Raw genomic sequence first — 25,844 nt, 5'->3', positions numbered from 1 at the left:
CTTTGACTCTTAGACCTATCAGTGTTATTAATTGTGAACTGAAACTGATCACTTGGACTAGTGACATGGCATTGGTACATGCCACCTTGATGGGATTGTATTGGAATCCCCTGGCACATTTCTAAATCTATCGTTAGGGGCAAGCCCGATTGAGCATGTCCCAAACTGTATATCTTCTCCCTTTCTTATTCCCACTCTTATATTTAACAGGGATCACTTTTCAGTTAAAATTTCAACACTTAAGAATAATTGTGTGTTGATTATAGAGTTCAACCAATAGTACTAGAACAAAAAAAATACTGAAATGGATAAAGTATTACATTGTACATCAACAGTCAGGACAAGAGCTGATCAAGTCACTGTTTCTTATAGTGTCCATTTCACTTCAGCTAGATCAGAAGCAGAGTACCTGGCATTTGAATGAGGCACTCCAATACAGGATATGAGCATCTCAGTTGCAAGTTAACTGCCGTGACCAATGCCTGCCCTTGTTGTTTATTTATAGACTCATAATTGTGCTTCTAAAATTATTGTCTATGGTCAGCTTTTAAAAATATTTATTTATTTATTTTTATGTGTTTTAAAGGGTAAATGACAGAGAGAGAAAGAAAAAGATAGATCTTCCACCTGCGTTTCATTCCCAAAATGCCTATAACAGCTGGAGCTGGGCCAGGCTGAAGCCTGAAGTCAGGAGCTCAGTCTGTTTCCCATGTGGGTGGCAGGGACTCAAGCTCTTGAGCCATCACCTGCTGCCTCCTAGGGTGTACATTAGCAGGAATCTGCATCTGAATCAGAGGCAGGAATTAAACTCAGGGATTCTGGCATCCCAAGAAGAATTTTAACTCACTGCTCCACAAAACCTGCCCATATTATGACTTTTAAGTAAAATGAACCCTATATATCCCATACAAAAGAAAATGGGCATTTTTATGTTAGGTATTGTCGTTATAAATACTTTCAGATACCAAATCACTGTGTGTTTGGTTTATAAATTTTTCAGCTGATATATTTCTCTTAGCAGTAATAAGAACCAAAGATACCTGAATATGTGCATCATGAAACATTAAGGGAAGTGTCCAAGTTACCATACCCATTGTTTTCCTCAGATAATGACACCTGAAGTTAATCAGGCAACTTTGGAAATTGTGGATGCAGAGAGCTGTGGGAGTAGGAGGCAGGTCTTCTTCCTTTGTCCTGAACATCATAAAACTTATTTCAGCAAGCATTATACCTGAAGTTAGCAATTTGTTTCACCTGTAATTTTAGCTGTATAACAATGAGAGTGATGTTTTCATTATTCTTGGTATATCATCTGTTCCTTTCTTTACCCCTATTAACAACAAAAACCAGTGCAGCTTCCAGCCATTATCATTTTTCTCCTGAGAAACCATCTGTGACATGGAGACCTTGAAGTCAGGAGTCCTGGTCGCAGTGCTCAATAGACTGTGCATACAGCTTTTTCAGAGGCAGCCACTGTAAAAATCAGCTCTACTGTTATTCCTCTCCCTGATTACTTGTATTCCATTTTATACATCTAGTGCAATGTGAGTTCACATCAATTCAGCCAAAGTTGTTCTGTGAAAAAGTTGTGTGCTAGAGCTGTCCTTTCTCTTAATGCCAGCTGCTCTTGCTTCTTTGTTAATCAAGAAACTAGAAGGAAAGTCTTCTCACTACAGCATTGCTTTATCCCATTTCACAGAGTCATTCCTTACAAGGTTCAAGAGCCATTCTTTTAAGATTTTATTTATTTATTTGAGAGGTAGAGTTATAGACAGTGAGAGGGAGAGATAGAGAAAAGTCTTCTTCCTTTTGATGGTTCACTCCCCAAATGGCCACATGGCCAGAGCTGCACAAATCCAAAGCCAGGAGCCAAGAGCTTCTTATGGGTCTCCCACAAGGGTGCAGGAGTCCAAGTGCCTGGGCTACTTTATACTGCTTTCTCAGGCCATAGTAGAAAGCTGGATCAGAAGAGGAGCAGCTGGGACTAGAACTGGCACCCATATGGGATGCCAGCACTGCAGGTGGAGGCTTAACCTAGTGTGCCACAGCGCAGGCCCCTCAGGAGCCATCTTGTCTTTTGGGTAGATTGGGTTCCCATGAACTGACCTCAACACAAGGAAAATGAAGAGTAATCAGAGAACAAAGTCTTGTTTTCACCAACTGCCTTCATAAACAAATAAGAACAGATAGGTATCCAGAGTCTGCTGGTTTTGACCTCAACTTTTTGTGAAATTAAGATAATATTACATGATAAAGTTCAAAAATCATTCACAGAAGTAGATCTAAAGTGAATGTTAATGACAGATTTTCTTTTGTGTGTTGTGTATTAGTCACAGTTCTTCAGGGAAAGAGAATCAGTAAGAGAACAAGTAAGCTCTGTGTGTGTGTGTATGTGTATACATATACATATACATACATATGTATGTATATTTATGTGTGTGTATATATATATATATATATAGAGAGAGAGAGAGAGAGAGAGAGGGAAAGAGAGAGAAGGAAGAGAGGGAGAGTGGGAGAGAGAGAAACATTTATGTTAATGAACTAATACAACTATGAAGGCCTGGTGGATCCAGAATCTCCTAGAGGAAGTTGGCAGGCTGAAGTCTCATGGAAAAGTTGCAGTAAGAGACTGAAGTCAGGCTGCCGGTAGAATTCCTTCTTCTTATGGACAGGTTAGGCTTTGTTCCATTAAGGCTTTCAACTGATTGGATGATACCCACTCTTTTGAGGAACAAGGTTTACATGAAGCCTCCCTATTTATATGCTAATCTCATCCCCAAAACACCTTTACAGACATTTCCATCTGATAGAATATTGATCAAATCTATAGGTTCAACCAACATAACATTTAAGATTTGCCATCATGGTGCACATACACTCTGTAAGGACAACCCAACTTAGCTATCTTTTGGAAAATTTACAAAAAGTCAGAAAGTCATCTAGGAAGGCAATGCTGTTATTTTTTCATAAAAATATCCCAAGCACAAGAGATTACATTTTATATTATTTATAAACTGTTAATTCATCTACAATAAAGAAGACCATTAGTATGTCTACCCTCTGTCATGGCACCGGCATCCTGTTGCTCTTTGCAGTTTTGCAGGATAGAAAGGGTGAAGTGGACATTTATGAGGCTCAATAAATATTCATAGTCACTTAAATCGTAATTTTAATCCCTATTTTCAGGTAAGAAATCAGATGATTGCCTCAAAGGGCTTTTTAATATTGTTTTTGCAATTATGAACAGGGAAAATTTGAATACTATATGAGAGCACTGTAAAAATTCATGGAAAATGTGTATTATAAAAAGAACTATGCATGGCTTTCAAAATTATTTGCACCAGAATGAACTTACCTTCTCATTTCATATTCCATGAACTTTTTGAACCCCCTTCTGTATATGTATACATGTGTTTGTGAAATTTATTTTTACAAAAGTATTGAGTGTCTATAATCAGAAGAAACCTTCTTTTCAGCTCATAATGCTTTGAGGGTGAATCACATTTTATCTTTTTGGTAAAATTTTCTTTCTTTGAGGAGTTTGTGAACCAGTGTTGGAACTGGTTTGGAAGATACTCTTTCAGCTTTGCCCCTCAGGCTTCCTTCTTTGCTCTTTATTAACTGTGTTGCAGGATCCTCTCTTTTTTATGACTTTGCTCTGAATGAAATGCTACAAATGTGGAGAGAAATATCAAGCTATAGAGGCAAATGTATGTTTAGGGGAAGAAAATGTCCTTTTGTGGATACATCAAAATTGAAAACCCAGTACTCTGTATTCTTTGAGAGCAGACAGCCATCAGCTTATCTGAAGTTGCAATTAATATTAAAGGTATAAAAATTAAGATAGCATAATTGTTTCTCCTAAGTGGGTTTGCACCAAGCATGATTCTATTTTGTATCCCTTGGGACTTTTTTATTTTTAGTAATAATAAGAACAGGTTATATAATATAGGATGTGTCTTCTTAGCACCACATTGTTTCTTTGGGGTAATTGTCCCACTTTAGTTCTCCAGGGAGGATAATTTCCCTCAAATGAGATAAGAGGAAAAGGTTATTGTTGGCCTTATTCTACTTCAGACCAAGTTTCCTATTAACTGTGCTAATCATCAAATAAAAACAGCACAGAGACATAAAAGTTAATATCATGTGGGTGAGAGGATTGCTAACTTTTGGAGACATTTCTTTCCAATCTGATTTGATTGTTTTTAAAATAGTACAAAGTCATCATCTGGATGGAACATAAAAAGTAAATTTGGGCAAAACAAGAAATGAAAAAATTTTATTTTTTAATATTTTATTTTTAATATTTGGAAGCATAAGCAGCTGCAGCAGCTCCAGTGCACACACCTGGTGATGAGTGGGGAGAAGGAGCCATTCCAACTTTAGTCCTGGCTGCAGAAGTTCTTATACGAGCCCAGAGTGATTGTCAAATGAGTAGGGCTGCAGCTAGCGGGAATTGTGCATGCATATGATCCAGGGATTTTACTAAAGGAAAAAGTTTGCATCCCCTACTGACTTAGAGTCTGGCTGAGAGGATTGACAAGGGGCTGGGCACTCACATAGGACTGTGAAGTGCCCCCATCCTCTCAACATATCACAGACTCTGGGTCTTTGGAGCTCACCTAGGCAGAGCAACCACAGACAGTTGGCTCTGGGAGCATACTGGCCTCTCTGTGGATGGGACAGGATAGTGGGGCAGAGTGGATCCTCTGCACTCTGTGACTGTGGGAGTCCTGGGTGTTGAGACTGTAGAATCTCTGTGACTTTATGAGAGGGTACAGAATTTACCTGGGTTTCTGGACAATCACTGTGATTTGTTCCACATCCTCAGGTCTCCCTGATTGCGGTAGGACATTTGCTCACACAGAAGACTGCACAGATCCTTTCTGCAGGTCATGCAGAAATGCAGATGTGTATTATACCCACTGAGGGAAAATACCCAGGCATCAATCTCCTTGGAGGAAAGGAGGTGAGGGTGTGATTGCCCAAACAGCAGTGACCATTATGCCCCTTCTGTTAAAAAGAGGAGATCTACCATGCCCAATTTAGGTGTCCCCTAGATACTCACTCCACACTGGAACACTAACCAGAGCTCCCTGGTGAAACCCAGTATATGTTTCCAGGTATTCACTGAAAGAGCAGACAGAAGCGTAGTTCAATGATAAAAGCCATCAGAGGAAAAAACCAATAAATATTTCCACAAATGTTTAAAAATAAACAGAAATTCAAGAAATAAGATTAAGGAAGACAATATGACCACCTCAAAGGAACACAACAACACTTCAATATTAGAATGTGAAGATGAAGTTTTTTGATGAAAAGCCTGAAATGGAATTCAAAAGATAAATGATAGTACTACTCAGAAGCAAGGAGAAACAAATCCACAAATTAAAGAAACTCATGCATGACATAAATGAAAACTTTTTTTCATGAAATTGAGATCTTAAGGAAAAATCTTACTGAAATATTGTAAATGAAGAATTAAATAGGTAAAATAAAAATTGAATTGGAAAGCCTTAACAGCAGACTCAGTGAGATAGAAGAAAGAATATCCTTGTTAGAAAACAAATCTCTGAAAAATTTACAGTCTGACCAAAAAAGAAAAATAAAACAAGAAGAAATTAGAAAAATTAAAACCAGTGTTAGAGATTTATGGGATATTATCAAATGACTCAACATTTGGATCTTAGAAATTTCTGAAAGAGTGGTAACAGCAAATGGATTTGAAGGTCTATTTAGTGAAATAGTTACAGAAAAATTCCCCCATTTGGAGAAAGAAAGGAACATCCAAGTATAGGAAGCACATAGGACTCCTAATAGATATGACCAGAAAAGAATTTCATCATGACACATTGTACTCACTCTTTTAACAGTAAAACATAAAGAAAAGATATAAAATGTGCATGAGAGAAACAACAGATTACTTTCAGAGGATCACCAATTAGACTCACAGCTGATATATCATCAGAAACTCTGTAGGCTAGAAGAGAATGGAGAGACATAGTTGAAGTCTTAAGAGAAAAAGAACTGTCAACCGAGAATACTGTACCCTGAAAAGTTCTCATTTATGAATGAAGCTTAAATGAAGACCTCCAATAATAAACATAAATTAAAAAGAATTTGTCACCACTCATTGAGCCTTACAAAAGATGCTTAAGGATGTGTTACACAGAGAAACACAGAAAGATAGTCATCATTGTGAAAGAATGTGTAGGCAGAAAATCTTCCAGTAAAAGTCCAAAGGAAATCCAAAGTAAACAATAAGAATATTTATGGAAAAGTGGCAAGGCTAAGGTGTTATCTATCAATAGTAACCTTGAATGTAAATGGTCTAAATTGTCCAGTTAAAAGATGCAGACTGGCTGGGTGGATTAAAAAACAAGATCCATCTAATTGCCACCTAAAAGAAACACACGTCACCAACAAAGATACATGCAAACTGAAAGGATGGAAAAAGATACTCCATGCTAACAGAAAGCAAAAACTAGAAGGAGTAGCCATCCTAATATCAGACAAAATATGCTTTAACACAAATACTGTTGAAAGAGACAAAAACGGTACTATGTAATGATTAAGGGATCAATTCAACAGGAAGTTGTGACTATAGTAAATGTATATGCACCCACTACCAGAGTGCTTGGTTATGTAAGACAAATGTTAATGAATCTACCAGCTCTCTGCTATGGCCTGGGAAATCAGTATAAAATGGCTCAAATGCTTGGGCCACAGCACACACATGGGAGACCCCGAGGAAGCTCCTGGCTCCTGACTCCTGGCTTCAGATTGGCCCAACTTCAGCCATTGCAGCTATCTGGGGAGTGAACAAGCAGATGCTGTCTATAACACTATCTCTCAAATAAATAAATAAAATTAAAAAAAGAAAAAAGTTAATGGATCTAAAGGGAGACATAGACTCCAATACAATAGTAATGGGGGACTTCAATACCCCATTTTTAGCAAAGGGTAGATCTACCAGACAGAATATCAACAAAGAAACAACACAGCCAATCTGTACTGTGGATCAAATGAACCTAATTGATAACTACAGAATTTTCATCCCATACTTGCAGAATACACATTTTTTTAAATCAATGCATGGAAATTTCTCTATGATAGACCATATACTAGGCCATAAAGCAAGTCTCAGCAAATACAAAAAAATCAAAATCATACCATGCATCTTCTCTGTCTACAATGGAATAATGCTGGAAGTCAACAACTCAAGGATCTCTAGAACATGTGCAAACACATAGAGACTGAACAATATGCACCTGAAGGAACAGTGATTCATAAAAGAAATCAAAACATTTCTAGAAATGAATGAAGATGATAATACAACCTATGAGATACAGGAAAAGCAGTGTTTAGAAGGTATTTTTAAGCAGTTGGTACCTACATCAAGAAATTGGAAAGACACCAAATAAATGAGCTATCAATGCATCTCAGCAATCTAGAAAAACAAAAACAAACCAAACCAAAAATTAGGAGAGACTAAATAAATAAATTTAGAGAAAATTAAACAAAAATAAAAGTGAAAGATCAGTGAAACAAGAGGTGGTTTTTTTTAAATGAACAAAATTGATACACCATTGGCCCAACCAAAAAAGAGGGAAAAGACCCAAATCAATAAAATCAGATAAGAAAAAGGAAATGCAGCAACAGATACCACAGAAATAAAAAGAATCATCAGGTATTACTACAAAGAGCTGGATGCCAACAAACCAGGAAACCTGGAAGAAATGGATAGATTACTAGACACATAAAATCTACCAAATCTGAATCATGAAGACAAAGAACCCCTAAGCAGACCAACAACCAAGATGTAGATTGAATCAATAATAAAAACCCTCCCAGCAAAAACAAGGCCAGGATAAGTTGCTGAATTATACAAGACACTTAGAGAACTAAGTCTAATTCTTCTCAAGCTATATGAAACAATTAAAAGGGAGTGAACCCTCCCAAACTCCTTCTATGATAAGAGCATCACCATAGTTCCTAAACCAGAAAAAGATACAACAGAGAAAGAGAATGGTAGACCAATATCTCTGATCAAAATAGATCCAGAAGTCCTCAACAAAATCTAGCTAATCAGATCCAAAAACACATCAGAAAGATCAATCACCAAGTAGGATTTATCCTAGTTATGCAGGGTTGGTTCAGCATTTGCAAATCAATAAATGTGATACATCACATTAACAAACTGAAGGGGAAAAAAAAACATGTGATTTCAATAGGTGCAGAGAAAGCATTTGATAAAATACAACATCCTTTCATGAAGTAACCTTAAACAAATTGGATATAGAAGGAACATTCCTCAACACAATCAAGGTAATTTATGACATACAGCCAGCATCTTATTGAATGGGATAAATTTGAAAGCATTCACATTAAGATCCAGAACCAAATGGATTCCCACTCTCACCATTGCTATTCAATATAGTCATTGAAGTTTTAACTAGAGCCATTAGGCAAGAAAAAGAAATCAAAGGGATACAAATTCGAAAGGAGGAAGTCAATCTATCCCAATTTGTAGATGACATGACTTTATATATGGGGAAGCCAAAAGAATCCATTAAGAGATATTGGAACTCATAAAAGAATTTTCTAAACTAGCAGGGTATAAAATTAACACACAAACATCAGTGGCCTTTGTATACATAGACATTGCCATGGCTGAAAAATAAGTTCTAAGGTCAGTCCCATTCACAATAGCTACAAAAAATTAAGTACCTGGGAATAAATTTACCCAAGGATGTCAAAGATCTCTATGATAAAAATTATAAAACATTCAAAAAGAAATAGAAGAAGAAACAAAAAATGGAAATATCTTCCATGTTAATGGAATGGAAGAATCAATATCATCAAAATGTCAATACTACTGTTAACAATTTATAGTTTCAATGTGACCACAATCAAAATACCAAGTTCATTCTTCTCAGATCTAGAAAAAAACTGTACTAAAATTCATATGGAAACACAAGAGACCCCAAATAGCTAAAGCAATGTTATACAACAAAAACAAAGCCAGGGTCATCATAATACCAGACTTGAAGACATACCACAGGGCAGTTATAATCAAAACTGTATGATATTGGCAAAGAAATAGACATGTAAACCAATGGAACAGAGTAGAAACTCTAGAAATCAATCTATGCATCTACAACCAACTAATCTTTGACAAAGGAGCTAAAATCAATCCGTGGAGCAAAGACAGTCTCTTCAACAAATCCTCCTGGGAAATTGAATCTCTGTGTGCAGAAGTATGAAGCAAGACCCCTCCTTTATACCTTACACAAAAAATGGACTCACTCAAAATGGACTAAAGAACTAAATATACGACCAGATACCATCAAATAACTAGAGAACTTTAGGGAAACTCTGCAAGACATTGGTAAAAGAAAAGACTTCTTCAAAAAGACCCCAGAAAAACAGGCAGTCAAAGCCAAAATTGACAAATGGGATTACACCACGCTGAGAATTTTCTACACTGCAAAAGCCACACTTGACAAAGTGAAGAGGCAACAATTGAATGGTAGAAAAAATTTGCAAACTAGGCAACTGCAAAAGAATTAATACTGAGGACCTACAGAGACCTCAAGATACTCAACAACAAAACAAATAATCAAGTTAAGAAATGGGCAAAGGACATGAACAGGCATTTTTCAAGACAGGAAGTTCAAATGGTGAACAAATGTATGAAAAAATGCTCAGGATAACTAGCCATCAGAGAAATGCAAATCAAAAGCAGAATGAGGTTTCATATCACCCCAGTTAGAATGGCTCTCATACAGATATCAACAATAAATGCTGGTGGAAAAAAGGTACCTTAATCCACTATTTTTTTTTTTTGACAGGCAGAGTGGACAGTGAGAGAGAGAGACAGAGAGAAAGGTCTTCCTTTTGCCATTGGTTCACCCTCCAATGACCGCCGCGGCCAGCGCGCTGCGGCCAGCGCATTGCACTGATCCGAAGCCAGGAGCCAGGTGCTTCTCCTGGTCTCCCATGCGGGTGCAGGGCCCAAGCACTTGGGCCATCCTCCACTGCACTCCCTGGCCACAGCAGAGAGCTGGCCTGGAAGAGGGGCAACCGGGACAGAATCCGGCACCCCGACCGGGACTAGAACCCGGTGTGCCGGCACCGCAAGGCGGAGTGTCGCTCCCCCTCTTCGTGGAGGAACGACACTAGACCCTGCGCTGTTCTTTTCGTCTGCTCGGCCCTCCCTGGGTTTGCTGCTGGTTCTTCCCGGGTTGGCTACTATCCCTTCCACCTCCGTGGAAGGGCAGTTCCCCCTGGCCACATTCCCCACTTCCGCAGGGGAGCGGCACACCGCCGGCCGGCTTTCTCGGGGGCTGCACAGATGTTCCCTTAGATGTTCCCCTTAGATGTTCCCGGTGCATGCCATCTCTCTCCTCCTTTATAGTCCTCCTCTGCCAATCCCAACTCGGCTGCCCACACGCCGAGTACGCTGCTCTCCTCCAATCAGGAGCGAGTCCTACAGTTTATTGGTTGAACTGGAGGCAGCTGTGCAGAAGCTGTTTACTTCTCTCCCAGCGCCATATTGTGGGAGAGCAGATGCATAGAATAAGTCTTAATTCCAGTAACTCAGTCTAGTCCGAGTTGCTCCCCACAGTGGAGGTTTAGCCTAGTGAGCCACGGCGCCGGCCCCTAATCCACTATTGATAGGAATTTAAACTGATATGGCAACTGTGGCAGATGGTATGTAAATACCTCAGAAATCTGAATGAAGATACACAATATGACCCAGCCATCTCATTCCTGGGAACTTAACCCAAACAAAAAGAAATCATCATATATGAAAGATTGATCTTTACCCCTATGTTTATTGCAGTTCAACAGTAATAGCTAAATTATGAAATCAACCCAGATATCCATCAATTGAAATCTGGATAAAAAATTATGGTAGGTATACACTATGGAATACTACACAGCAGTTAACAAATTAAATGCTGTCATTTGCAACAACATGGATACTCTGGGAACCATTATACTTAGTGAAATAAGCCAGTCTTAAAAAGACAAATACCATTTGTTTTCTCTGATCTGTAGTAACTAATAGAGTATCTAAAAGGTAATGTATAGGAGTGAAATTGACACTATGAGATTCAATGATTTTGAAAAGCACTTGTCTAGACTGTTGAGGAACAATGTTTTGTTTTGTTTTCTCATACTATTTGTTGACCTCTTTACTTAAAGTAGGATTAATCCTATGAGTAGAAATTTAAATGAAAAAAGATCTCTGGGGCCGGTGCTGTGGCGCAGTAGGTTAAAACCCTAGCCCGAAGCACCGGCATCCCATATGGGTGCTGGTTCTAGACCCGACTGCTCCACTTCTGATCCAGCTCTCTGCTATGGCCTGGGAAAGCAGTAGAAGATGACCCAAGTCCTTGGGCCCCTGCACCCACGTGGGAGACCTGCAGGAAACTCCTGGCTCCTGGCTTCGGATCAGCACAGCTCTGGCCATTGCGGCCAATTGGGGAGTGAACCAGTGGATGGTAGAGACTCTCTCTCTCTCTCTCCTCTCTGTGTAACTCTGACTTTCAAATAAATAGATAAATCTTTAAAAAAAAAGAAAATTGATCTTTGTAAACATAAAAAGGGAAGAGGAAGAATAAAGAGGGAAGAGGAAGAAGTGTGGGATTGTGGGTGGGATGGAGTGTAAGGTAGAAGGTATCACTGTGTTCCTGAATCTGTATATATGAAATACATGAAATGTGTATACCTTAAATAAAATTAAAAAACAATAGTATTTTTGAAGTATTTTCACTGAATGTTTGCAATAAATTTTCTAAAGATGTGTTTATTTATTAGAATGGTAAATTGAGAGATAGAGAGAAGGCCTTCCATCTATTGGTTCACTCTTCAAATGTTTGTAATAGCCATGACTGTGCCAGGCTGAAGCCAGGATCCAGGAACTCCCTCCTGGTCTCCCACATGGGTGGCAGGAGTCCAAAACCTTAGGCCAAGATTTGTTGCTTCCTGCACACATTAGCAGGGATTTAAATCTGAAGCAGGGTAGTTAAGATTTGTATTAGTGCTCCCATACAGGACGTGGGCAGCACATACCCTTTCCTCTCAGGATGTCCCAAATTGTTTGGGTATTTAATGGTAAGACATGCCTTAAAATTGGAGACGTTTTTCATTTGTGAAATAGGTGACAAGAATCTGAGATATGAATAAAGGAATTGGCAAATAATTAATTGGTGTGTGATTTGGGAAAACATATCATGAAACAGAGGTTAAATGCAGAATATTTAACTTCTTCACAGAATACAAATACTACTAAATCAGTTATACAGTATTTTCAGATGCTCAGTTTGGCAGTTTGATACGAGACCTAGAGAATATATTGTCCATATGATGGCTTGCCTCAGATATTCTTGAAAAAGTATATTAGGAAGGAAAATCATAGGTACAGAGAGCTTCCATCATACTGCTCAGCAGAAACCTGATCTCTGCACTCATGGAACTTCAGTCTAGTGAGGAAGATGCACAGGGTATGTACATGCTTGCACATCCACACACCCACACGCCCACATACTCACACACCTTTTGTGATGTTGCTGTAAAATGAATAATTTTGTGCCTTGAGAGAGAATGACACTGGTAGTGGTTGTGGGAAGGAAGGTTTGTTTTAGATAGGAAGGTCAGGAAAGAGCTCTCCTGTTTGACATTTATGGTAGGATAGGCAAGATAAGGAGACTGCCTTGCAAAGAATGAAAGAAAAGGCTTTCCAGGAAGAAAACAGAGCATGTGTTAAAACCCTACGGCAGCAAAGACCTTGGCAAGTTCCTGTAACTGAAAGAAGGCCAATGGGACTGAGCCTGGAAAGCAAGAGAGGTAGTAAGTGCTGGGAGGAAGAGGGGGAGAAGGGTGTGAACTTTATTGTCCAGACTTTTGCAGCATGCAAATCTCATTCTAAACGCAAGTGGAAGCCACTGAGGGGTTTTGCACAGGGTATCTATTATATAATCATTCAAAGTTCAAAACTCTTGCTAATTATGATTTTAGTAGGATTTTGCTATTTGACACATAATTTTCTTTTTGTTTCTTTTTTGTTGTCTTTCATGGTAAAGTGTCAGTCATCTATAGTAAAAACATAATAGAGAGAAAATTCTGTCCTTTGACATTGGGGAAGTTGCTTAGCCAGTCTTTTCCATGCCAAAATCTGATATTTTAAAATATGATATGGTGAGGCAATTTTTAGGGCAGTGATCCTAGAATATATGAATATATGCTTTGAAGCATATTAATATTTTTTTGTATTCCTTCTAAAGCTCTAAGCAAGGGATATTGTTCTTCAAAGGTGGCCTAGAAATATATACAAATGATATTAAAGTCATGTTTACTCTTCCCCATTTCACTGCATAATGGTCCAGTCCTTCATAGCCTTTTGTATAAAGCAGGAGAGTGAAAGAGAATATTGATGAAGTTGTGGTTAAAAATATGCTTCATAAGGAAACCACTTTTCTGATTCCGTATCAGGAAGAGACTTATGGCAAATGCAATCTCAAGAGCATATCATTTTCCCCTAAAAAGTTATTAAAGTCCATGTTCTTTAAATGAACCCGCTGTAAATGAAAGAATGGAATTTATATACTTCAAAATATAGTATTCTACCCTTTAAAAATACAAGGGGTTATATAAATAAAAGGAATTATAAAATATGAAAGTGAACTCTATGTGACCACATATGTTTTCTCTCAAAGTACAAAATATTTTATGAATTCACAAATTCATAATTTATATAATTTACTATGTGCCTGTGTGTTCTGATTCTGTCTGTTACCTTAAAAAAGCCCCACAACCTGCACCCTCAGTTTCTCTTTGGGAGGTAGCCAGAGAGGTGCCTGTTAGTGCTCATGTTGTGTAACTCTTCCAGCTTTGCAGATGTACTCTGCACTCTTGCCTCCAAGGTTTGGAGTATAAAGTTACAAGCCAGTTCTGGGAGATTTTCCTTCACTCCTTAGAAAGTTCAAGGAAGAAATTACACATGCTGTGGTTATGATTGACTACAGGGAACAGGAAGGAGACCGAGAGACCATAAGGTGGTTTCCATTACGGGGAAATTTTCCTCCAGGGGCACATTATAGTTAAGTTTCTTGGTTAACAGTCTCATAGTTTATTAGTCTTTGACCTTGTGCTGCTGATTTGCAGCCATGTAACCTACACCTGCTCTATGTCCTCTTGTTTTGTCTGCTTCTGAAAGAAAGGAAGGATTAAAACAGTTAGGCTGATACTGAATTTACAATGAAATAGGGGGTGGGAGTTGGTGTGTAAATGTTTTGCTTACTTCAGTCTGAGGATAGTAGTTCCATTAAGGCTCATCTCCCCTGATCCTCTCATAAATTTATCACATACTCCAGGTAAAGCATCTGAATGAAAATACTTAAGCGTATCTTCAATGGAGTCATTATATGTATTTTCTGAATTAATTCTTAAAGAAATTCCATACACTGTGTGATATCCCAAGGATCACAGAACTCAACGTATTAAGCGTTTCAAGTAGTAACTTTTGGGGACAGAGATGGTCTCTGGGAGAATGAGATTAGCAGTTACAAATCTATTGGTTTTTCCTTTACTTCACCCACATGCTAACCTCACAGGTTTTTTTTCCCCAGTATTAAAGACAGATAACGAGGGCACAACACCATCAGAATAGTAGCATAAATGTTTTTAAGGCTATAATTCTCCACTGTGTATTCATGGCAACAATTAGCTTTTGCTTAGGCCAAAGGGTGAGAATGTTTAAATGAGTTTTTCCCTGCCATCCATTATCAACTTGGAAAATCAGTACTAATAGGGGAAGCACAAGAGCAATGAGTAAGTCCGTTATGTGTGATCAGGAAATAAAACACATCTACCATGTTAATGTAGCTTTCAATTTGTGGTGACATTTACTGAAGATATTCTGCAATATTTGGCAAAGCTAAAAGAGAGATTGTTCCCCAATTAGCCAGAGGATCAAAGAGTGAAGATTAGGAAGGGAAGTGGGAAGTGTTGACTTTCTCCTACAACCCTTCCCCCGCCCCATTTTTTTTTAAAGAAGCAAACTGCTTGGAAAGGTCAGGCTTTGAGTGAACCAATCCTCCACCACTTTTAGTATTCAGGTTGACTAATGAGCACCTCACTCATCATTCTAATAGATGTATTTATGCAGGCAAGAATAATAAAATGCTTCTCAATGTCTTGGGCTAATACCAGCTCTAGATAGAAGTTAAATAATTTCTCTATTATCTACATAACATAGTCAAATATAAACCATAATTCATACTGTACTATTTTTATTAAATATTTTTACATTCCTTAAACCAATCAATTATTCACCAACTACTTTTGGAACTTCTGGTATGTGCCAAGACCTATTCTACACTGAGGGAAACTATAATACACAGTATCTTTGAACTCACAGTGCCTTTATTCCAGAATATCTTTACAAAAATTATCTTGATACAAGTGTACTTCAAAGGGTTTGTGGAAATGGAATTACAAGATAAATATTGATACATGAAGGTTTTGAAATCCATGTAGTGTTTTCATAATGCACATTTACTATTAACGTATTCAATGACCTTCATATAGTTAAGAAAAATACTTTTCTGAGGCCAGAGTGCTGTTTAGGGCATTTGACATTCTATGAGTCTGCTGTATATCCTGCTTCCCATGTAAGATCATTCTCTCCTTTTTAATTCTATCAATTATTATTTGCAGACACTGGTCTTATTTATGTAATCCCGTTGACACTTAATCCTATCTTTTTGACCAATTATGAACTTAAACTGATCACTTTAACAAGTAAGGTGGCATTGGTACATGCCACCTTGATGGGATTGACTTGGAATCCCCTGGCACGTTTCTAGCTCTACCATTAGGGGTAAGTCCTAGTGAGCATGTGCCGAAATGTGTATCTCCTCCCCCCTCTCTTATTCCCACTCTTATATTTAACAGGGATCACTTTTAAGTTAATTTTAAATGCCTAAGAATAATTCTGTGTTAATTAAAGAGTTCAACCAATGGTATTAAGTAGAACAAAATATACTAAAAGTAATAAAATAGTAAGTTGTTCTGGTCTCAGAATCAGCCCTTAAAGCGTTCGGATCTGGCTAAAAAGCCCATGAGAGTTTCGCAGGCATGGAAAGTCAAGACACTCTGGCAAAAAAAAAAAAAAAAAAAAAAAAAAAAAAAAAAAAAAAAAAAAAATCCTAAATTAAAGATCTCTGTGAGTGAGATCCCAGCGGAAAGAACGGTCCATCAAAGAAGGAGGTACCTTTCTCTGAAGCGAGGAGAGAACTTCCACTTTGACTATGGCCTTGTCTAAATAAGATCAGAGTTGGTGAACTAGTTGGTAAAACTAGTACTCAAACAGTACTTTATACTTTGTGTGTCTGTGTGGGTGTAAACTATTGAAATCTTTACTTAGTGTATACTAAGTTGATCTTCTGTATATACAGATAATTGAAAATTAATCTTGATGAAAAATGGGATGGGAGAGGGAGTGGGAGATGGGATGGTTGTGGGTGGCAGGGAGGTTATGGGGGGAAAGCCGCTATAATTCAAAAGTTGTACTTTGGAAATTTATATTTATTAAATGAAAGTTGAAAAAAAAATACTTTCTGACAATTAATTCTTGCCCTATGGCTGTAACACCTTCCCCCTCTGTCTGAATATAGAAAGTCTGTAGTAAAGCAACTCTAGAGGCCCTAGCAACATCAAGCATTATGTGCCTCCTCATATGTGATGAAAGCTAGTAACAGTAAAACTAAATCTCAAAGTAGTTGCTAGGGTAGCTAATATAACTCCAGCCCTTCTTCTTTGTTTTATACATTATATAGCCCTCACAAAAAAGTCCCTGTTTTGGCATTGTGTAAAATTTCACAGATGTAAAATGCAAGAAAAAAAAAAACTCTTTGAGAGCCCGGCGCTGTAACATAGAGGGTAAAACTGTCACCTGTGGTGTTCGCATCCCATATGGGCATGGGTTCGAGACCCAGCTGCTCCACTTCTGATCCAGCTCTCTGCTATTGCCTGGGAAAGCAGTACAGGATGGCCCAAGTCCTTGGGCCTCTATACCCGTGTGGGAGACCTGGAAGAGGCTCCTGGCTTCGAATCAGCACAGCTCTGGCCATTGCAGCTCACTAGGGAGTAAACCAGTGGATGGAAGATATCTCTCTCTCACTTTCTCTCTCTCTCCCTCACCTTCTCTCTCTCCCTCTCCTTCTCTCTGTGTGTAACTCTTTCAAATAAATAAATAAATAAATCTTTAAAAAAAGACTCTTCAAGAGGCAAACTGATTTCAACATTTTTAAGTGCTTGCTCTTTGGTAAAGTTTGCTTAGACATAGTGGGACCTCAAAGGAAATAGTAGTAATAACTACCATTTTTGGTAGTTTCTATGGAACGCTGATGTTCCATATTTGGTTAAAAAGCATTTCAAATAATTTTTTGAAATTTCAAGAGTAGAAGCCTCCTTGCTGGGAGATTTTGCACATTAATATATTAAAGCTTTAAGAAATCCTGAAATTAGGGCCAGTGCCGTGGCTTACTTGGTTAATCCTCCGCCTGTGGCGCTGGCATCCCATAGGGGCGCCAGGTTCTAGTTCCGGTTGCTCCTCTCCCAGTCCAGCTCTCTGCTGTGACTTGGGAAGGCAGTGGAGGATGGCCCAAGTTCTTGGGCCCCTGCACCCGCATGGGAGACCAGGAGGAAGCACCTGGCTCCTGGCTTCACATCGGCATAGCTCCAGCAGTAGTGGCCATTTAGGGGGTGAACCAACGGAAGGAAAACCTTTCTCTCTGTCTCTTTCTCTCACTGTCTAACTCTATCTGTCAAAAAAAAAAAAAAATCCTGGAATTAAGAAACCTCCTTAACTTTGTTTTTCAGACTTAATGAACCAGGGAAATAATTTTCTCTCTGTGCATCACAATTAACATTTTGAGAGAGACTCTTCTTTAAAAAGTGATAACTCCTGACCATTGCAGCAAGAGGATTCCCTTGAGATTTTGCTAAGATGTTGTCTCAGTATATGTTCTAATATCCTTAAGAAGTTCATAATTGTAATACTGACTACCTCTTTTTTTTTTTTTTTTGTAATTGGCTCTTAATGTGTTATGACTGCTATCTGTTTCTGCTCTTGCAAGTACAATCTGTTCAGTTCCCCATTCTACTGAGCAGCTGGTTTTCTTCTTCCTGAGTGAAATGCAATCCATTGTGTCCTACTAAATTCCTCTCTTTCCAAAATGAAATCCTCCTAAAAATGGATGTTTTAAAGTTTTGTCACGGTAATATAATACTTGTGATTTCTAATTTTTATCAAAAAAGAAGTTTAAGTGAAGAGTTAAGGTGTGTCACATGTTGAGTTTTTTCTTTCATGTTTTAAAATCTTCTCTACTTTGACAACATTGCCTTGGAGGGATCCAAAATACTAGAGCTTTCCTTTTCTCAGTATCATCTATATTTCTGTTAAAAGCCATATAAGCTAGAGATAGCTTCTGCCTTTTATTCCAAGACCTAATGCTTCTTTAACTATCAAAACATATCCAAAGTCTGCTGCTCTTGGCACACTAATGCCTGCAGAACACTTCTCAAATATGAAGTAAAATATTGCAACTTGTTTTGATAAAGTCCATATTGTATTAAGATAAATGCTAGTTTTAAGTTAACTCTGCAGTGATTTTTTTTTTCAAATAATAAGAAGATATTGAAGAACCAGCTCTTTTCTAAAGGGCAAAGTAATTTTCAAAATATGCTGACAAGCCATAGTGATGCTGCGTGGGATTCTTATGGTAAATATTCTAGAAGAAACAGATGAACTCACCAAAAAGACCTGTTTTTTGGATGGCTTATCTGGAAACTTCTGTAAATCTTACACTTTAGTAAAATATTCTTTTGTTATCTGAATTTTTATATAGTTTATTTTACTGTGTTTCACTTTTGCTATGTTACAATAATATTTACAAATTTAAGCTGTTATGTAACATTAAAAATGATAATCGCATATAAAATGTAGTACATCAAGTAATTGAATAATTTTCTATTCAAAGAAATCACAGGTGAACTCCTCAGTGGAAAATATTGAACTTCTGATTCAGTTTGTTCTACTCAGTTTCCTGTGGGTATGAAACAATTTGGAATTTGTAGCTTTAATTTCTAGATGTTAGGGTAGAGGACAAAGAGCTGTTATTTTCTTTCAGTCTTAATTTATGTGTTTCTTAGGGCTTACTCATTCTCCCTGAGTTTTGTGGGAGCAGAGTGGAGTCTGGAGCAGACCAGCTGTTTCACAGCAAATGTTGTATATAGTTTTAAGCTAAGAAATTTTTCCCCCAACTTTGGCAGTGAAAAATGCCTTTTGTAGAAATAAGTAAATATATTTCTAGAAGAAAAACTGGCATATAAATTTACTTCCTGTATAACACAGACACTGAGATTTACCTGAAATCAGCAAGGTAATTATGTCAAGTCAAATCAGATAATTGGCAAGAAAAGAAATTCTGTTTTTAATTTTGTAGACTATAACAAATATTTTATTGACTACATCTTTCTTTTTTTACTGTAAGATTGGCTAACATTCCATTTTATATGGTTAATATGAATGTAAGAATAATTTGTTCATTTTGGGTGCACTTTATTATGTTTCTTCAGTAGTAGAATTATATACATTTTATTCTCTATACATGGGCCACAAAACCATCAGTTCTATTTCATTTCCAAATGAATGAACTATATAATGAACTACCAAACATTTCTTCATTAAAGAAACCAGCTAAGTAGTCTAACAAAGTCACAAGTCTTTCTCAGAATACACAATGCCAAGACAGCTCTCTCCTCTACATTTCCTTGTAGACAGCACCTTTCTTTCCATAATTCACAAGCAAGCATCTTTCTTTGGAGTTTTGAGACTTAATGGCTAGTGAAGACATGATGGGAAGATTGTGTATCTTTAGAATGCAACCCACGTGGCATACTGTGATACTTTCCAAAACACTGGTTGAAAGGATGTGAGATGTTTGGGAGTTGAGTTTGGCATTGGGAATTTCCTAGACAAACCTCATACTCTTTGGGGGAAGTTGCTATTTTAATGGATAAATAATTCCACTTGCTTAAAAAACAGACATGTTATTTCTTTAAAAAGCTGTTTCTACATCTTTCCTCCCCAATTAAAAGTCTCTAATTTTGTAGATGTGGCTTTAATTTGAAGCAATATGGTGTTCTTTTTTTCTCCCCATCCTAACTAAACAAACTCTGTAAGAATTAGCTTTGAGTTATTCCATCTGTGGACTTTTAATTTTGTCATAAAAACACAGAAGCCTGGCAGGGAACTCTTTCCAACTGGTTCCATGTATCATCTTGTCTGAAAGCTGGTTAAGTCAGTATGGCATTTAGAATGAAATATATAAAAAAAAAAAACTTCATTTATGGATTGAGTTCACAAGACGTGTTTGCCCACTTCTTTGACCATCTGTTTATGTTGACAACCACCGCCCCACATTGTGCCAAAGTGCCCTTGGCTATTAAAAACAGTGTTTTGTGTGTGAGTGGTGTGTGTTTCCTCACACGTGGATGTGTTTCTAGGGTGCCATTTTCTTGAGAAATGTCTTGTTAAGGTCATATATGATTCATGTGGAGATATTTCAGGTCAGTTGCTATTCAAGAAACATTATACTTGCTTTAAAGATTCCACCATATCCCATCGCAGCATATTGAAATTTTGAAATTTCTTTTACAAGACAGTGAATACATTATCAAAATACCTGTTGAGTTTGGCTACAGCAGTAATGATATTATGTGTTGAAGGTGAATTCAAATCTGAATCTAAACAGCTCTGAGTACAGAATACTTTCAAATGACTCAGGAGTTTTAAGCTCCTGGCAATATTCTTTCTGCCACCAGTAACATCAGAGTTAACATTTATTTCACCAGATTATGGGAAAACCCTCCTATCTAACATTATAAATAAATCTTTGGGGCAAGATGACTTCCTGGAAGATGAGGAACAGTGGACACATGAGTTGTCAATCTGGTATTTTCATCATTCTTTATGCTATGGGAGACTATTTATTAAAGCTTTTAAGTCTCCACTTATTAAAAGTCAGTGAGCACACAACACCATTTCAAGCACTGAGCTGGGGAAATAAACAAACAAGCTCTCAGCTACATCAAAATTATAGTTCTAGTGCAGAAGAAGAGGCACGGTACTAAAACATCTACGGGATGGATTTTGACAAATGGAGATAAGAATTTCACAGGAGTTTCAAGGCTGGGGAGATCTTGGTGGGCTGCTGAATGCCCAAGTCAAGTTTCATTCTGTAAAGGCTTTATCTGTTTTTCTTCAAAGCCATTAAATGATCTAGAATGTTCCCGAGATCACCTAATAGGCTCTTCACCTCCCTTGGCACTGGGTGCATAGAACACCTGAGGACACAATGAGCACAGTAGGGTTTACTTGAGTAGCTCGCAGGGATAGAGTACAAGCTGAGAAACAAATTCAGTGTATGGCTTGGGGACTGTTACAATAAACTGTCACAAAACTCTCTTAGGTAAGGTTGAGTGCATATCCTTTGTCTGGCTCTAATCTTCAATTATTACATTTATTATTACATTTTAATCCTCCAAGATTAAGTGATGATTTTTTTTTCTGTTTGGTTTGTCGTATTTTCAAATAGATTTGCTTTTTCTCCAATAATATTCCATATTTTACCATCAATTGCCTTAAAATTCTTTCTCAGAGCCTGGGTCTGGGCTGAATAACAGATATTGTTTCTGACAGCTGTAAAGTGAGGCTAACGAACGTCCCGATGAGGACAGATCGTGCCAGGCTCATCCATCCAGCTGAATTTGCATTGTGAGTGCAAATAGCCGCATGTCATGGCCCACTGCTGCCCAGGGCTGGAGTCATTTATTTAATAACTCAGCTCACAGGCATTACAGGGGAACTGCAGCGTTTCATATTATTCAAGACAAATAAGAAATATAAAATGCCACATGGAGGAAAGTAACATTTTAGTTCTTCTTGCCATTGACTGGGGCTGCTTAAATGCTGAGTGTGATGCTTAATCCTGAGGTCTAAAACATTAACAGTTTCTATTGGGTTTAGAAACTGTGTCTCCAGCTGTGTGATTTGATGGCATGCAATTTTTCTTTGTGTTTATTGGAGAGGATTTTAAAAGTGTGTTTATTTTTCTACCTTCCAGTATTTAAAGTGCATATCATTCAAACATTTTAGCAAATTGAACTTTCTACTTCTAATAGTTGATAATTAGAAATACTTGTGAGAAAATACATTAAGAAAGAAACCTTCAATTTTTAAATATATATTGTTTATGTTTTTGCCTATATGACCTCCCCTTCATCTTTGACTTTTTTCCCCTTTGTTAACCTAAAACTAGACTTGGTTACTCAAGTGCAGTTTGAATGCTGCAAATTTGTCACTGAAATACCAAACTATAAATACAACAATGGAAATTAATTACACTGAAGAAGTAAGAAGAGTTTTAAAATAGCAATATAAATTCACAGATTTATATTTTAAAAATATGGTCATGTTAATAGTGAAAAAACTTGACCTTTTAAAGATGTAAATGTGATAAAAATTTAACCTATTACTGTCCCTATGATTCATATCTTGGAACATTTTGTTTGTGTAATAGATTTTCAAGAAATATTTAATGAGCAAATGAATAAATTATTTGCTATTGTGGGGAAATCAAATCAATGGAAATTAACAAGGAGAAGTCTGGATTTGTAAGTAAGCCTTAGGGTACAACTATGAACATCATAGTCAAGATAACCACATGCTTTGATATTTTTCTAACAAAAAATATATTTCTCCAAGAGAAAAGGGCAACTCAATGTTGGAAAAGTCTAATGTACAGTTTGGAGAAGTAAAGACCTGTGGCTGGGGGTGAGCATTAAGCCTAGCAGTTGAGACACCATTTAAGATGCCCGTGTTCTACATGGGAGTATCTGGGTATAATTCCAAGCCCTGGCTCCTGACTCCAGCTTCTTGCTAATCCGGCAGTCCTAATTGCTATAGGCATTTGGAAAGTCGATCAATGGATGAAAGCTCTCCTTACTTTCTGTCTCTTTTTGTCTCTCCAATAATAAGCACCCCCCCCCCAAGAAACCCTAACCAAACCATAAATAATAATAAAAAAACACTTCTGGTCAGAAATTCTCCTCCACCATAAACTCATATGACTATGGTAATTATACCTTGTTTTAAAAATGAATTTCTATAATGTCCTTTAAAAATGTTTGATTTGAGACACAGAGCATTCCCATACATTGATTTACTACTCAAATGCTCAGAACAGCTGGAGCTAGGATCCAAGAGAACTCAGACACCTTGATGGAATGCAGGCATACCAAGTGGTGTCTTAACTCCAACACCAAACACTCATCCCTGACCCCAGCCTTGAAGCTATTTACATTCATATTTTCCTTCTAAAATTGAGGGTACTAGAGGTAGGTTATATGTCTCCTTTGCCTCTATAATTTCACACTGATGGCAGCTCAGTGGTGGTTAAATAAATGAAAACTTATTTCCACATGATGATATACAATATTGTAGTTGAAATCTGCATAATATTCCTGCAGACCTTCCTTGACCTCTGAGGTTAAGCAAGGAAGACAGGCCTGCAAACAAACCATGCAGTGGATTTGGTTTACATGTGAAAGTATGGTGGGAACTGGTTATAAGTCTGCCTTTCCAGTGAAATAAAAGACTATCATGAGGGGCTGGTGCTGTGGCTTAGCAGATAGAGCTGCTGTTTGCAGTGCCGGCATCCCATATGGCCACTTGTTCGAGTCTCGGCTGCTCCACTTTCAATCCAGCTCTCTGATATGGCCTGGAAAAGCAGTAGAAGGTGGCCCATGTCCTTGGGCTCCTGCACCCACAAGTGAGACCTGGAAGAAGCACCTGGCTCCTGGCTTCAGATTGGTGCAGCTCCAGCTGTTGTGGCCAATTAGGCAGTGAACTAGCAGATGGAAGGTCTCCCTCTCTTTCTCTCTCTCTCTCTCTCTCTCTGCCTCTCCTTCTCTCTCTGTGTAACTCTGACTTTCAAATAAATAAATAAATCTTTAAAAAAGTGACTGTCATGAGGTTGAAAGTTTATATGGTACAGTTTAATTTTGGAGATGTGGAAGAGAAAAGACCATGTATAAATTGTGGCATGAAAAGACATGACTTATTTAGGAAACCATAAAGCTTGATGAGGAGATAGCAAGAAGCAAAGCTTGATGGGGCAGGTAAAGAAAAGTTTTTCATATGAGTTTGGATTACACCTGGTAGGTGATAGGAAACCTCAGAGGATTTTAAGCTGGAGGGAATTAAACATTTTAGAAAGATGGTTCTGGTCATAGTGAGAACAATAAAGACAGACTCAATTGGCCTGAGAAAATCTTCATACTTTCATTGTTGAATTTTTGGATAATAAAATGCTCCCTAACTTTTGTATGTAAGAAAACAGAAAACCTAATTTGTGAATTTGCCCTTGTGACAATAGCTGTCACAGCCAGTTACAGCTGTTCATCTTATTACGTTAATTCCAAGAGGGAGCCAATCTAGCTTCCTCTTTGCCTCCCTCCCATTCTCTGTACATCATTTTCCCTTTTCTCCACTTAAATGCATTTCAGACCATTTTGTGTTACAAGGAGTCTTCATGAATCTACTCTGATTCTAACAGCTGCCTGGTTTGCAAATGTTTCTTTGCTCAGTTAAACTCTATTTAATTTAGTATATATGAAGTTTTCCTTTAACATGATGGATGGAAGAGGATCCAGACAAGACAGAGGAAGAGCAATTCCTGTCTGCCAGATAAAAATGGTTGTTGGGGGTTATAGACAGAAAAATGGTTTTGAGACATTTGGAAAGTGGAAATGATGTCACAAAATGACTAATTGAATACTAAAGATATAAGATAGAGGAGAGTTAAGCTTGGTTTCCAGTTTGAGAAACTCAGTGGAGTGTGAGCCGGTTTAAGACATGAGGGAATATAGGCAGAGGAGGATAGTGACAATATTTAGAACAAATTGCATCTGAGGTGTTTGTGAGACTGACCTGGAAATACTGGAAAGAAAATTGGGTCTGAATTTCAGAAGAGTCCTCATATGGCTAATGGTAGAAGCTTGGGGGTAAACCTGAACTTATGCAAGGCAAAGTAAGTGAAATGCAGAGGAAAATGCCATGTCTTCTTGCCCTGGGGATAATCAGCAAGAGCAAGAAAAACAAGAAACCTGGGAAGGTGGCTGAGACATTCCAGGGAGTGAAGAGGGACACTAGGAGAGGTGACCTGAAAAATCAGTGAACTATGGAGTTTTTAAGAGGAATTGACACCAAATGTAGCAAAAATTAAATAAGGGAAGGACTTAAAAAGGGTCTAATGGACTGCTGTGAGGGAAATTTTGGAAAGAGCAATGTAGAGGGGTCTGGTAAAACGGATGGCCAGAAGCAACATTTTGAGAAAGCGTGGATAAGAGACGAGGAGTAAAAACTATTCTTTCTAAAAGATTGGCTGGAGACTGAGGAGCAGATGACTGGAACTAACAGTAGACCTAAGCAGGATTGTGAGTGGGTACAGTAGGTGTGAGTGGCATCTTTTTCATGTCCTCTAAGCTATCACCGCCTCACTGCAGGCATAGGGCCAACTACTCCCCTGCCCCTTGGAGTCCAGCAAGAGAATTCAGCTTCAGGTGCACGCAGTGGAAACTTTCTTAATAATACCCACTCTACGGACTCCTTCCCTTCCGTGTGTTCCATTTCCTTGCCCTACCTATTTTCTAGGATTATCTCCCAGATAAAATACTTGTACTTAACTCCTTGTCTTAAGGAT

The sequence above is a fragment of the Oryctolagus cuniculus genome, chromosome 8 (assembly GCF_964237555.1).
Source record: "Oryctolagus cuniculus chromosome 8, mOryCun1.1, whole genome shotgun sequence".
Taxonomy (NCBI): Eukaryota; Metazoa; Chordata; class Mammalia; order Lagomorpha; family Leporidae; genus Oryctolagus; species Oryctolagus cuniculus.
This window is presented reverse-complemented; position numbering follows the sequence as displayed.